The following is a 12116-nucleotide window of genomic DNA, read 5'->3' on the forward strand; positions in this document are numbered from 1 at the left end:
GCAACTTTCAATTATGTAATACAGTGTTATTAACCATAGTCACCATGCTCATAATTCTTATAAACTGAAGGAAGACGCTGGAGAACTTGTTATTTTAATAACCACCTTAAAAGTTGGACAATAGCAAAATGTTACTGAAGTTCAATAACTTCATTATATGTGAAAGGTATGAACACTGAACTCCAAGAAAATCAAGCATACTATGTTTTTTCATAATTTTTTGAGCAATTTACAGGATTCACTATCAAACTTACAGAGAGCAACATACTAAAATAAAATGTAAGGGTAAATTATTACAGTCTATCTGAGGAATGCCGGTAACTGCTAAATCAGATAAGCCTGAATCTGGCTCATCAAGTGACACCAAATCAAGTTTCTTCAACTTCACAAGCACCTTATGACCAATAAACTTTAGAGTCAAAGATGCTTCTGAGCATGCATTTCTACAAATAGAATTCAAATAGGCTACCTTAATTGTAAAATAGCCCAAGCCCCATTGGCACCTTTAAAGCACCCCTGGGCAAAAGCTACTACAGGTCAACAAAAATAATTCCTAGTGGCAAGGAAGAGCAGCCTGCAGACAGAGTCTGTTCTCAGGGAAGATGACAGCAGTCTGACTGTTTTCCCCCAAACTTAGGAGCTTCAGGAGAGACTGCCAGCTCCTCTTTCTGAAACATGGTTCCCAACCCTTCTTAAAAGACCGCTGACACAGATGCCAGAAAACAGCCCACTGCCATGGACTGCATCTGAAGTGATGCCACCATGTGTGCAACTCTTAGCTTTTCCACGTCAGGCCAACCTCTTCCATTTGTTTAGACTGCCAGTGCTTGGAAGAGCTTCACCCCTTCCCACCTTGGGACTGCCCACCTTGTAACCAGGACTGCATTCCTAAGAGGACTGCAACAGGCAGCCTTGATACAAATTACTAAGTGCTGCTAAAACAACATGAAACATTTGTCAATGATCCCCATCCCCAATTTATTTATGGTAAGAACAGTACCACAACAGCCATTAGCAGATTTTTAAAAGGGAGGTTTAATACCCACCACCTCATCATAAGTCATCTTAAAAAAGAGACAACAGGCCCCAAATGGAGTCACTTGTGCTCAGCCCACCTCACCAGATCGAGGCTTAATAACTAACGTAATTGCAGTACAACCTCCGCCAGGAATGGTCTTAACCAACTAGTCTGGAAGTTTCTTGTCAGCAGCAAGGAGGAAATCTGCTACATAGGCCCTTTCCATACCCCAGAAGAAGATGAGGTGACCACTCTCCCCTTTCCCTTCCCTCCTGCCTATAAAAGCCTTCCACTTTGTACGGCTCCTCTGAGCTCCTCTCTGCTTGCAAGGTGGGATGCTGCCCAATTGACTGATGGTTTAATAAAGCCAATTATATCTTTTAAATTTATTTTATTGAATTTTTGTTATTTAACAGTCATTAATTTTTATTGGTAATCATGCTAAGTGTTATACCTTTTTCCATTTGTCTTTATTTTGAAACATTTTACTATATTTTAGACATCATTATATTTCATTAGGCCTTTAAATATTCTATTGCATTGATGTTATATTTTAAATAACAAATGTTTAACATAAAATACTGATTTTCCCTGATAATGTAAATTATATTCGTCCAGTGTCAATGGCAAAAAAAAATTTCAAAGTAAATAAAAAATACGGAAAATAACAGAAAAAACCACACATAGAAAAAATATGTAAAATCACCAGCCTAACCACCAGAGAGCATTTCAGTATATAAGCTCCTAATCATTTTACTATGCACACATCTGCCACAAAATTGGGATATCATACTTGTTTCCTTTAAATATTTCTACTTATATATCATATGTCATTTTAAAAATGACTGCAAGAGTGACACTGTATTGCTCTTGCTGGTCATTCAGCTGTTTCCGAGATGATGATTGCAATAATGCTGCTGCTGCTGCTAATATTCTGTACCTAAAATAACAATTAAGTTCTTAAATAACAATTAGGTTCTTTCTATGTGCCAGACACTGTGCTAATAAGCACCTTAAGGTGGCATTCTCACCTTGAGGCTTTTGCATTACCTATTTCCCTCACTGGAATACTCTTATATATGCCATTTGTATCCAAAGATGTTATGGACCTCCTTTTGCAATTCAGCTTTCGGCTGAATGACACCTGCTCAGGTATATCCCCTCCCTCTCCTTATTTCCCATCAAGAGTGAATGGACTGGCACACAGCTGGTGCTCGAAAGAATTTCTACTTTGCAGCCAATTAAGCCGACTGTGCTCTTTTCCCCATGGGGGCCTGATGTGCAGTGGCTGCAAACAGCAGGCTCCTTGGCAGTGTAGTGTATGAGCCTGTTGCCAGTACGGGTTGCCCTAAGGGATGTTGGATTCAGCCCTTTCCAGTGGACATTCATGACTGGTATGCTGCCCTCAATCGAGGCTCCAGACAGGTATGTGCGGTGCCTTTGGAAAGCCCCAGGGTGCAGTGGCCAGGGTCCACACCGGCCAAGTCATGATGTCCATCTGCACCAAGCTGCAGAACAAGGAGCATGTGACTGAGGCCCCCCGCAGGGCCAAGTTCAAGTTCCCTGGCCGCCAGAAGATCCACATCTCCAAGAAGGGGGGATTTACTAAGTTTAATGAGAATGAATTTGAAAGCATGGTGGCAGAAAAGCGGCCCATCCCGGATGGCCGTGAGGTCAAATACATCCCTAATCGCGGCCCCTGGACACATGGCGGGCCCTGCACTCGTGAGAGCCTTGGCGCTGTCCCCTCCCTACCTGCCCACCAATAAATTCTACTATCCTGTCCAAAAAAGAAAAAAAAATTTCTAAAATGAATCAATGATCTACCTAGTTTCAAAGCTCAAATTCTTAATTCTGTACTATCCAGTGATAAAATTTTGGTACATAAATTTCCATCACCATAATTATTTCCTTTAGGAAACCAGTATTGCATTTTTAATTTCAAATTTACATCAGGTTACTGAAGACTTTGATAAACTGTAATAAACAAACATAGAGACATCAAGATTATTTTCTTCTTTCTCCTAAATTTTAACTATACTGAAAATATAAATAGAATGAGTCAACAGTACAAACAGAATAATTTCTAAAAATCGGATGTAGTGAAAACTGTGCATTCTTCTTTCAGAAAGAAATATTCAGATTCTGAACAGATTTTTTTGGTGCTAAAAGAATATAGTTTCTATTCCACATTCCTTGTCAAAAGTATTGCTTCTGAGGAGAATGGTGGGTGACCTCTTTTAACCAACACTAATGCAGGAAAGGGTGGATTTTAAATGAAAGACAAGAGCCATCAAAATGGAACTTAAAAACCTAAAACTTATTCTTTTAGTCTAAATGTAGAATTGTGAAGAGGCACTCCTCATCGAACACAGATAAAATGCCACCAGAACTAGACCGCCACCAAACTCCTACTTGAGGACTCAAATGGCCGCCCTCATGGCACTGCTCTTTGGCCTTGTGTCAAGGGCTTCATTATACAACCCTGCTGCCACAGAACAGCAAAGTGGCAAGGAGGGGGGAACTTAGCCTAGTTTTAAAATAATTGCTTTGCTTTGCCTCCACTTAAAGAGTCTGTCTCTAATAGGAGGAGACACTGTCTTCTGGGAAAAAATATTCCACTTTTATTATCTCTTAATTACAGTGTCGCTGTTCCCACTGTTATACAATAACAAAGAATTCTGCCTGCAGTGCCATTATAAACTCTATTTTCAGTAAGTGTGACTCAGAATAACATCTACCCTCTCAAATTTGACATGTGGGACTGAATTTTCAAAACTTTCACTGACAGGCAATGTATAAACCCCTCTAAAGTGAGTGAAACCCTCTAACCTTCTCAAGACACTACTCAACACTCCTTACATCCAAAGTGTTTAAAATGAGATCTAAAATGTGAAACAAATATGGCTCCCACACACTTAAAAAGCAATTAACATTTCAATATTTCAAATAGAAACAAATCTCAGGTGGGTAAAATCACTGAAGAATCGATACTGGAAATGTGATTAAAATATTTCAAAATTATTAAAGTGGTATGTCCACATAATTAGCTTCTTTGATTCACTTCTTCCCAACTCCTCCAATACCATCTTCCAAAAGAAACCACCTTTTAACATTTACTGTTTCTCGGGGTAGTTAATTTGCATCATATCCCTAAACAATGTGCTGTGATAATAGATTGTAAAATTCTCTATTGATTTTCTGCTGCGAGAAATGAGGACTTAGCAAATGTGACTGCTCCATTCCACCTGCCCAGTACATTTGTATGGCTTTTTATCTGCATCTTATTTGTTGCCCCAGTAGTTTTAAGAGCATGCTAACAACATTATTTCCTGCTTCCTGGGTATTAGGTAGCCCCTTTCCACTTCTCTCTAAGAGCAGCATGATGGCTCTATCCCTGTTTCCCTTGGGCTCTCCCCTCTCCACTTTTATACCCCAAATTCTTTCATCTGTACTCTTACAGGGTCAAGGTGGACAATATTTACACTCCATTGTGTAACCATAATTAAATCTTTTACATTTCTAGATGTGAAAAACAAAAAACCAAAATTTTATTATTGTGGTGAAGGTTTAAAATATTACACTGGTGAATACTAATTTTGGGGTTTTTGGTTTTATAATTATTATTTTTCTTGCACAGACTTCAAGAAAAATACCAACTGCTTCTAAATTTCCCATGCAATCAGGTGTTCTATCAAGTTTTAAAAATTTTATAATGAAACATTAAGAGATCAGAAGGTTATCAAGAGCAAGAAACATACGTGTACCTAATTTTTAAAAATTGTCAATATAGTTGAATTGCTAGGTACTCCTCACTGACTGCATGTTCTTCCCCTTGCCAGAGGTAACCACTAAGCCATATTTAATGATTTCTATATGTGAATGTGTTCCTATTAAAAATAGTGCTGTGTTACATGCTTTAAGATGTAACCATATGTGCACATTCTTCTGCAAGTTGCTTTTTTTCATTAAACATTACCTTTTGTGAGAGTCATTCATGTTAAAAATCGTAACTCTAGTTACTTGCTTTTCACTGTTACAGAGTTTTCTACTATATGAATATATAAAACCTTTCCAATCTCTTATTAAGGGCCATTTAGGTTGTTTTATTTTGATCTAATATAATGTTGCTATGAACAATCCCCCCCTTGTAAAATGGCAAGAGTTTCTGTAGATACGTACCTAGGACTGGGTTAACTGAGACACAGGTGTAGGCTCTTCCAACTTCATTGATTATTGCCAACTGTCTTCCAAAGTGGTGATACCACCGACACTCACATTCACGGAGTGGAAGAGTGCTCACTGCTCTAAAATCCTTGCCAGCATTTGGTATTATCACTCTTTCAAATTCTGGCCAATGTGACATATGTGAAATGATATCTCACTGTGTGTTTAATCTGAATATTCTTGATTACTGGTGAGGCTAAGTATCTCTTCATATATATTTATGGATCCCTGCAATTTCTTTTTCTGTGAATGGTCTGTTCCAACTGTTGCCCATTTTTCTGTTATGTCGTCTTTCTAATTAATTTAAGATTCCTTTACACACACGATATTAATCCATTATTAGTAATATAATATGCTACAAAGTATCTTCTCCCAAACTGTGGATTACCTTCTAACTTTTTAAAAGAGGAGTCTTCACATTAATGTAATCATATATAGCAATATATTCTTTCACTGTTTTTGTTTTTCTAAATCTTAAGAGAGCCTTCTCTACCCAAAGGTTATTAAGATGTCTCACATTTTGATCTAAACATTTTAGATTTTATCTCTCAAATGTTTACCTTTAATCTACCTGAAACTGATTTTTCTGGTTGGGCTGAGGTGGGGAACATACACAGACACACACATACCGCCCACCCCACCCTCATTCCATAAGCACACACACTACACCCACCTCACCCCCTCCACAAACACCACATACCTCCCCTCACCACACATACCACCGCCCACACCCTGGGCACCATTTACTGAAATAGTTCTGTTGTCTTTAATTATCTGAATCACTTCCTCTGTTGTATAATCAAGTTACCATAAACACTGGACACTGCTGCTTCTGGGCCCTCTTATCTATTCCACTGCCCTTTGGATATCTTGTTGTCTCGGAGAATGTCAGCATGGTCCCAACTGTACTTCTCCCACTCAATTTTGAATGTTTTATATGGTACCTTAGCTAACAATATATGTATTTAGAAACTTGTGCTGTGGATTCTAGATGGTAATTACTCTCTGTATGGTACACCTAAATGTAAGCTCCTAAGAGGAGAGAGGCTATATGTAACACAGTCTTTGTACATGTATAGTCTTAGGTACTTGAGGAGTGTTTAATTCATGTAGGGAAAAAATTCATTTCTTGCATCTCAGCTTATATAGGCTGTGGTAGTAAAACTAGATAAGCACTTCATTTTTTGCCACGTTGATACCATTGAAGTACAAATTCAGCACTAGGTATGGTCTTGCCCATCTGTCTGCCCCCATCTCCTTAAGGCTACCTCAGTCTAAATGGGAGGCAGGGGTGAGAGGAGGTGGGTCACAACCTCAAAAGACTCTGGGGCTAGAAAAGTAGCAATTATTGTGTAAGGAGCCCTGGTATAATGATATAGGGGCTTGTGGAAACTATGGTCAACCAGAAAATGCCTAACTAAATTCACACAATTCAATTTAAAAAAAGTGCTAGGTTGGCCAAGTAAAAGAAATGTTCAGGCCCCACTGGCCCTAGACTGAGACCTCTAGTCATCTAAATACATGCTACATTGTAACAGATAGTACTGACTGCACAAAACATGGAGAACTTAAATGTTTCCTAAACATATTTTCTCATGGGCATTGCTTTTAATAATGTGCCACAGTTAGTTTGGTATAATCAGATTTTAGTCCCACCAGATATCCTGATATTCTATATTACAGCTTTGGCTAATAAGTTTAAGATGAATTTCCTCCTCAGTAAAATGGGGATAATAGTAATAATACCTGCTTCATAAGGTGAAGATTAAATGAAGCAATGCATGAAGTGCTTAGGAAAAAGCACTAATATTGAGTAATCACTTAATTACCTCGTTATTCATCATCATTTAGAACATTCATATTTTGAGTACCTTGTTGTTCCCAATCACTTTCTTGATTTCCACAAATATCATGCATCAGGTTAATAAAGCTAAGAGCTTATACTGAACTTTATTTTTCATTCTACCTGACAAAATCCAGAAGATACATTTTGTTTTCTAAATTTGACCATTTAAAGCTTTCCCTTAATGTCAGATTTAATGGGTTTGGTAAACACCTATACTTCTATGAGATAAAACATTTGCTTTTAATCATGATTTGTCTCCTGGACAAATTTTTGAGCTGACCATATCTTTAAAAGACTAAATAAATAAATAAGAGCAAAGAAAATCTCCAAGTTTTAAAAAATGTTTATATGAGGAATTATGGAAATACTCTGACAAATTTAGTACTTAGAGTTAATTAAAAAAAATGAAATATACAAACCTTGAGCTGGACAAGTGGTCTTTTGGAGACAAGTTAATCAGGATTTCCATAGAGTTTTGACCCAAATCTTCACTTATGAAAAACTTTTAGTACTATCTATCGTCAGAGCACCTCCCCACGTTTACATATACGTGCAAATGCAATACAGCGCTGGCTATAGTGAACATGATGAATCCGAATAAATTTCTACAGACTTATTAGCAGGATAATATGCCCAAAAGGTATCATTACACAGATTTCTCAAAAATTATTTGGATCTCCTATTCCAGAAAAGCTCCACTGTTGTTTTTTACTTTTTTAATGTATTAGAAACGAAAAGTGATATATTTTAAAGCACATTAGATATGAGTAATATAAAACATATTTCAAATTTGCTTATGGTGACTACCTCTCAAAACAGAAGGATGCATTCAGAAGCAGGTCAGGCGTTGGTGCATTTCCAAGAAGCAGTAGCCATCTAGCAGTGAGATAAACCAGTTCAACCAGATATGATTGGAAGTCCAACAAAAGGGATTTGGAAAGCATGGAAAAGATTAGCTGGGAAGAAGACAAAGCCTGTTCTGGGACTCCAAATACACACCTGGTCATACTCAAATACCTAGAATTCCTTATCACTTTCATAACTCAGTAAATATTAGGTCTTGAGGTCTGAGGCAACTAGAAAGAAATTTCTTAACAACAGGGATCAATAATCAGTTTAGTTCTAGTTATGCCCATTAAAGATTAATTGCTACAGAAACTGCCCTCCAATCATAACAACTAGAAAATAGGACAGTATATATAAAGCAAAAGTTTTCAAACACTGTACAATAGGCAGATCTGAACTGTGATTTAGAAGAGAAAGGAACAAATAAGGTAAGCCCAGATTACTGCTTGGAGGCAGCGTCTAAGATCTAGCAGTAAAAGTAGGTGCCTGGAAGTAGTGCTGAGTTGAGGAGCTGAAGAGGGAGTGTGGTGAGGCTGAGGTGGCTAGAATTTATGGAGCAGAATAAAAGAGAGAGAAAAGCTGCACAAAGCGACAGCTCTGGAGATCTGCAGAGGAATCTCCAGATCTTGGCTGGAGCACTGATCTGAACACACGTGAAAGGAAATGGTTCGACTCATCAGAAACAAGTACTGGAATAATTAATTTTAAGAGCTCACAGGGCTAAGAACAGCTTGTGTTCTTATCAGACAGAGTGGAAAGACTTCATAACACCAGGGCATTGAAGAGAGTCTAAAGAAGGGTAATAATGCTTTAGTAATGGAGCTAAATAAGTCCCCAAATAAAGGCTGCTCTGGATCCAGCACGACAAAGGGTAAAGGCAAGCCTCTAAAGGGTTCAGCTAATCTGAAAGTTACTCATTTGGACAATGGAATAAAATACAACATTCTTTAAAGGAATAAAACCAAATCCACCCCGAAAAATGTCACAAAGTCTGGCATGCAAACAAAAATTACTAGAAATGCAAAGAATGTAACGGTTCCAGAAAAGCACAGAGAGAAAGGAATTTGAAGAGAAGGACCTTAAAACAGCTATTGTAAATATGAGAAATATGCTCAAGGATATTAAGAAAGATACAAACTCGATAAGGAGAGAAATGCAGGATATAAAAGTTTCACATCGAAGTTTCTAAGATAAAAATACTATATATGGAATAAAAATACTGTAGTAAACTTGAATATACAGCAAAAAAAATTATTAAAGTACTGAAAAAACAAAAAAAGAGTAGGAAAAAAATTGAGCAGTCTCAACGAAACTTTTGTGTAATATAGTCCAACATACAGGAAACTAGAGTCCCAGGAAGAGGGGTGGGTGCTATAAAAATGATGGCTGAAAAATTTCCAGACTTGGTAAAAAATATAAATCAATGAATCCAAGAACTTCAAAAAAAAAACCAGGCAAGGAAAACATAAAGTAAGGCGCCTCATAATAAAACTGCTTAAAATCAAATATAAAGAGAAAAATCTTGAGAGCGGCCAGAGGGGGAGAAACCCACACTAGGTACAGAGGAACAAAAAATGATAGCAGACCCTTTGTCTGAAACCACGCAGGGCAGAGAACACGGAACAACATTTTAAAATTACTGAACAAAAAAGAAAACACTGCCAAGGAATTACACACAAGTGAACATAAATTCCTAAAATTAAGGTGCAGCCTTAATATTATTTTAAACAATAAAACATGAGAACATTTCTCACCAGCAGTTTACTATAAGACATATTGAAAGAAATTGTTCAGGCAGAAAAAAAAAGATACTAAATAGAAATGTGAAACTGCAAAAAGGAACCCAGTACACCAGGAATGGTCAATATGTGAGTAAAAGTAAAGAATACCTTTCTGTTTAAAGCAAAAATATAACAATGGAGTATGAGTTTTATATACATAATTAAAATGTATGACAATAGCACAATCCTAGTAAACAGAAAGGGAAGTAACCTGTTATAAAGATTCCAAACTACACATGAAGTGGTAAAATTTGAAGGCAGACTGTGACAAGTTAAAGACTATACTGTAAACCCTCCAGCACTCATTAAAATGTTTAAACAAAGAGGTACAGCTAATATGCCAACAGTGAAGAAAGGCCGAACCCCCCGACGCCACAAAACACACACAATCCCAAACAAGTCAGGAAAAGAGGAAGAAATAAAAGATGGAGTAAGTAAATATCAAAGAGCAAGATGGCAGAATTAAAGTCAACTGTATCAGTAATTACTATAAATGTAAACGGTATAAACACTCCAATCAAAAGACAGATTGTTGGTTGAAAAGACCCACAAGTATGCTGTATAAAACAATTTTAAAGACAAGATCACAGAATAAGGTTAAAAAGCTAGAAAAAATTTCTAGCAAAAACTGAAAGGAAAGCTAGAGTTACTATATTAATATTAGACAAAGTAGATTTCAAAATAAGGAATGTGACCAGGAATGAGGAAGGTCATTTCATGACAAAGGGATCATTTTATCAAGAGGACGTAACATGCACAGGTGGCAGAAATGCAAAACATTACAGACACTTTAGAAAACAGTTTGGAAGTTTTTTATAAAGTTAAATATATACTTAGTACACATCCCAGCAAGCTCACTCCCTCACTCTTAGGTACCTTCTGAAAAGAGATGAAAACATATGCACATGCAAAGACTTGTTTGAGAATATCCAAAGCAGGTTTATTTATAATAGCCCCAAACTGAAAACAACCCAAATGCCCAGCTGGTGTATGTGTAAACTGTAAGATATTCAAACAATGGAATGAATATACTACTCAGCAATAAAAGGAGACAAACTACAAACTAACACAGCACACAATATGGATGAATCTGCAAACAACACTACCAAGTGAAAGAAGCCAACCACAAAAAAATATGCATGATTCCATTTATTGAAATTATAGAAAAGAAAAAGCTCAGTGCCCAAGGACAGATAAGTGGTTGCCATGGGCTGGGAGTAAAGGTGGAAGGAATTAACTGCAAGACCTTTTTCAGGTAATGGAAATGTTATGTATCTTGATTGTGATGGTAGTCACACAACTGTATTCATTTTTCAGAACTCAAACTATGTACTTTAAATTGGTAAATTTTAGTGTATGTAAATTATCATTAGAAACTATGCACTTTCTACTGAAAAAGTTGAATTATCTGCCCATACTTATGTGATTTTAAAAACCACGAAAAACTGTAATGGGAATATCTAGGAAGAGCCTGAGGAATTAAAGGCTGAAACTTCAAGACTCCTCCCAAAAACACTCTGTCAAAGGCAGAAGTGAAGAAGCCCTCCATGATAAAGCAACCGGCTGGAGTGAAGTCTGGAGACTGGGCCCGCTTAGCCCCGTCTTACCTGATCCATCTGTTTTCCCACATATTTTGGGTTCTGAAGCAGGAGCAGAAACAGAGACTGAAGCAGAGGCAGGTAACAGGCAGAACTTCTTAAGCTGCTAAACAGAAAAAAGCCCCGTGACACTTAAAACTGTCCTAACCAGCCAAAAGTTCTCAAAGGAGATAACTAAGGCTTTTAAAGGAGTTTCACTGGCAGGAAAACCTCTAGCCTGGTGCAAGGGGACTGCGATGGTTTGGGCCTGTGCTCCTACTCATAGGGCTGCTAAGCGATCAGAGCTCCCAGCAGGGGGACTCTCTCCAAAAATCCTCAGAGGTGGCCCAGGAAAACACGGACAAAGCAAATGTCAACAGGTTGAACCTGCGGATGCTCTGGAATAAGTTACCCAGGGAAGTGACTCAGTGAAAAGACGCTCAAGTGCATTAGCTTGGTCAGCCCATTAAGCAGGATGTAGCCACAGACACTGAATCAGCGACAGCTGTTCTGCTGCCTCTTTCGCCTTTCCTAGAACTGGCATTTTAAACTGCAGTTATTCTGTTTTTTTGCCTCTAGTACTTTATATGAAGTATGTCAGATATTCTGTATTTTTCAGTTAGCCTGTAGAGTTAAGCTACATCCCTACGTGAGGAGAATGGACACCAACCAGCCTTGGAGACGGGAGCCACAGCTAGACACACGGGACAGAGGTGAGGAGATCTGTGGTTAGAGATGGGAAACTGTGCCATGTTGGGCAAAAGCACTGTTTGAACTCAATGTATGGAGAAAGAGGGTGTGTGTGTGCTGGGGACAAAGAG

General features: G+C 37.8%; 1 protein-coding gene and 1 non-coding gene across 10 annotated transcripts in view; one reads left to right on the forward strand and one right to left on the reverse strand.

Annotated features, from left to right (window-relative positions):
• Window positions 1–12116, reverse strand: part of PSD3 (pleckstrin and Sec7 domain containing 3) — a 545202-nt gene that overhangs the window by 87663 nt on the left and 445423 nt on the right. The window lies entirely within an intron of this gene.
• LOC133081508 (small nucleolar RNA SNORA70) lies at window positions 2250–2388 on the forward strand. The gene has a single exon (XR_009698845.1). It is a non-coding gene; the product is annotated as a small nucleolar RNA SNORA70 (small nucleolar RNA).

Source organism: Eubalaena glacialis, chromosome 20, assembly GCF_028564815.1.
Source record: "Eubalaena glacialis isolate mEubGla1 chromosome 20, mEubGla1.1.hap2.+ XY, whole genome shotgun sequence".
NCBI classification, from domain to species: domain Eukaryota; kingdom Metazoa; phylum Chordata; class Mammalia; order Artiodactyla; family Balaenidae; genus Eubalaena; species Eubalaena glacialis.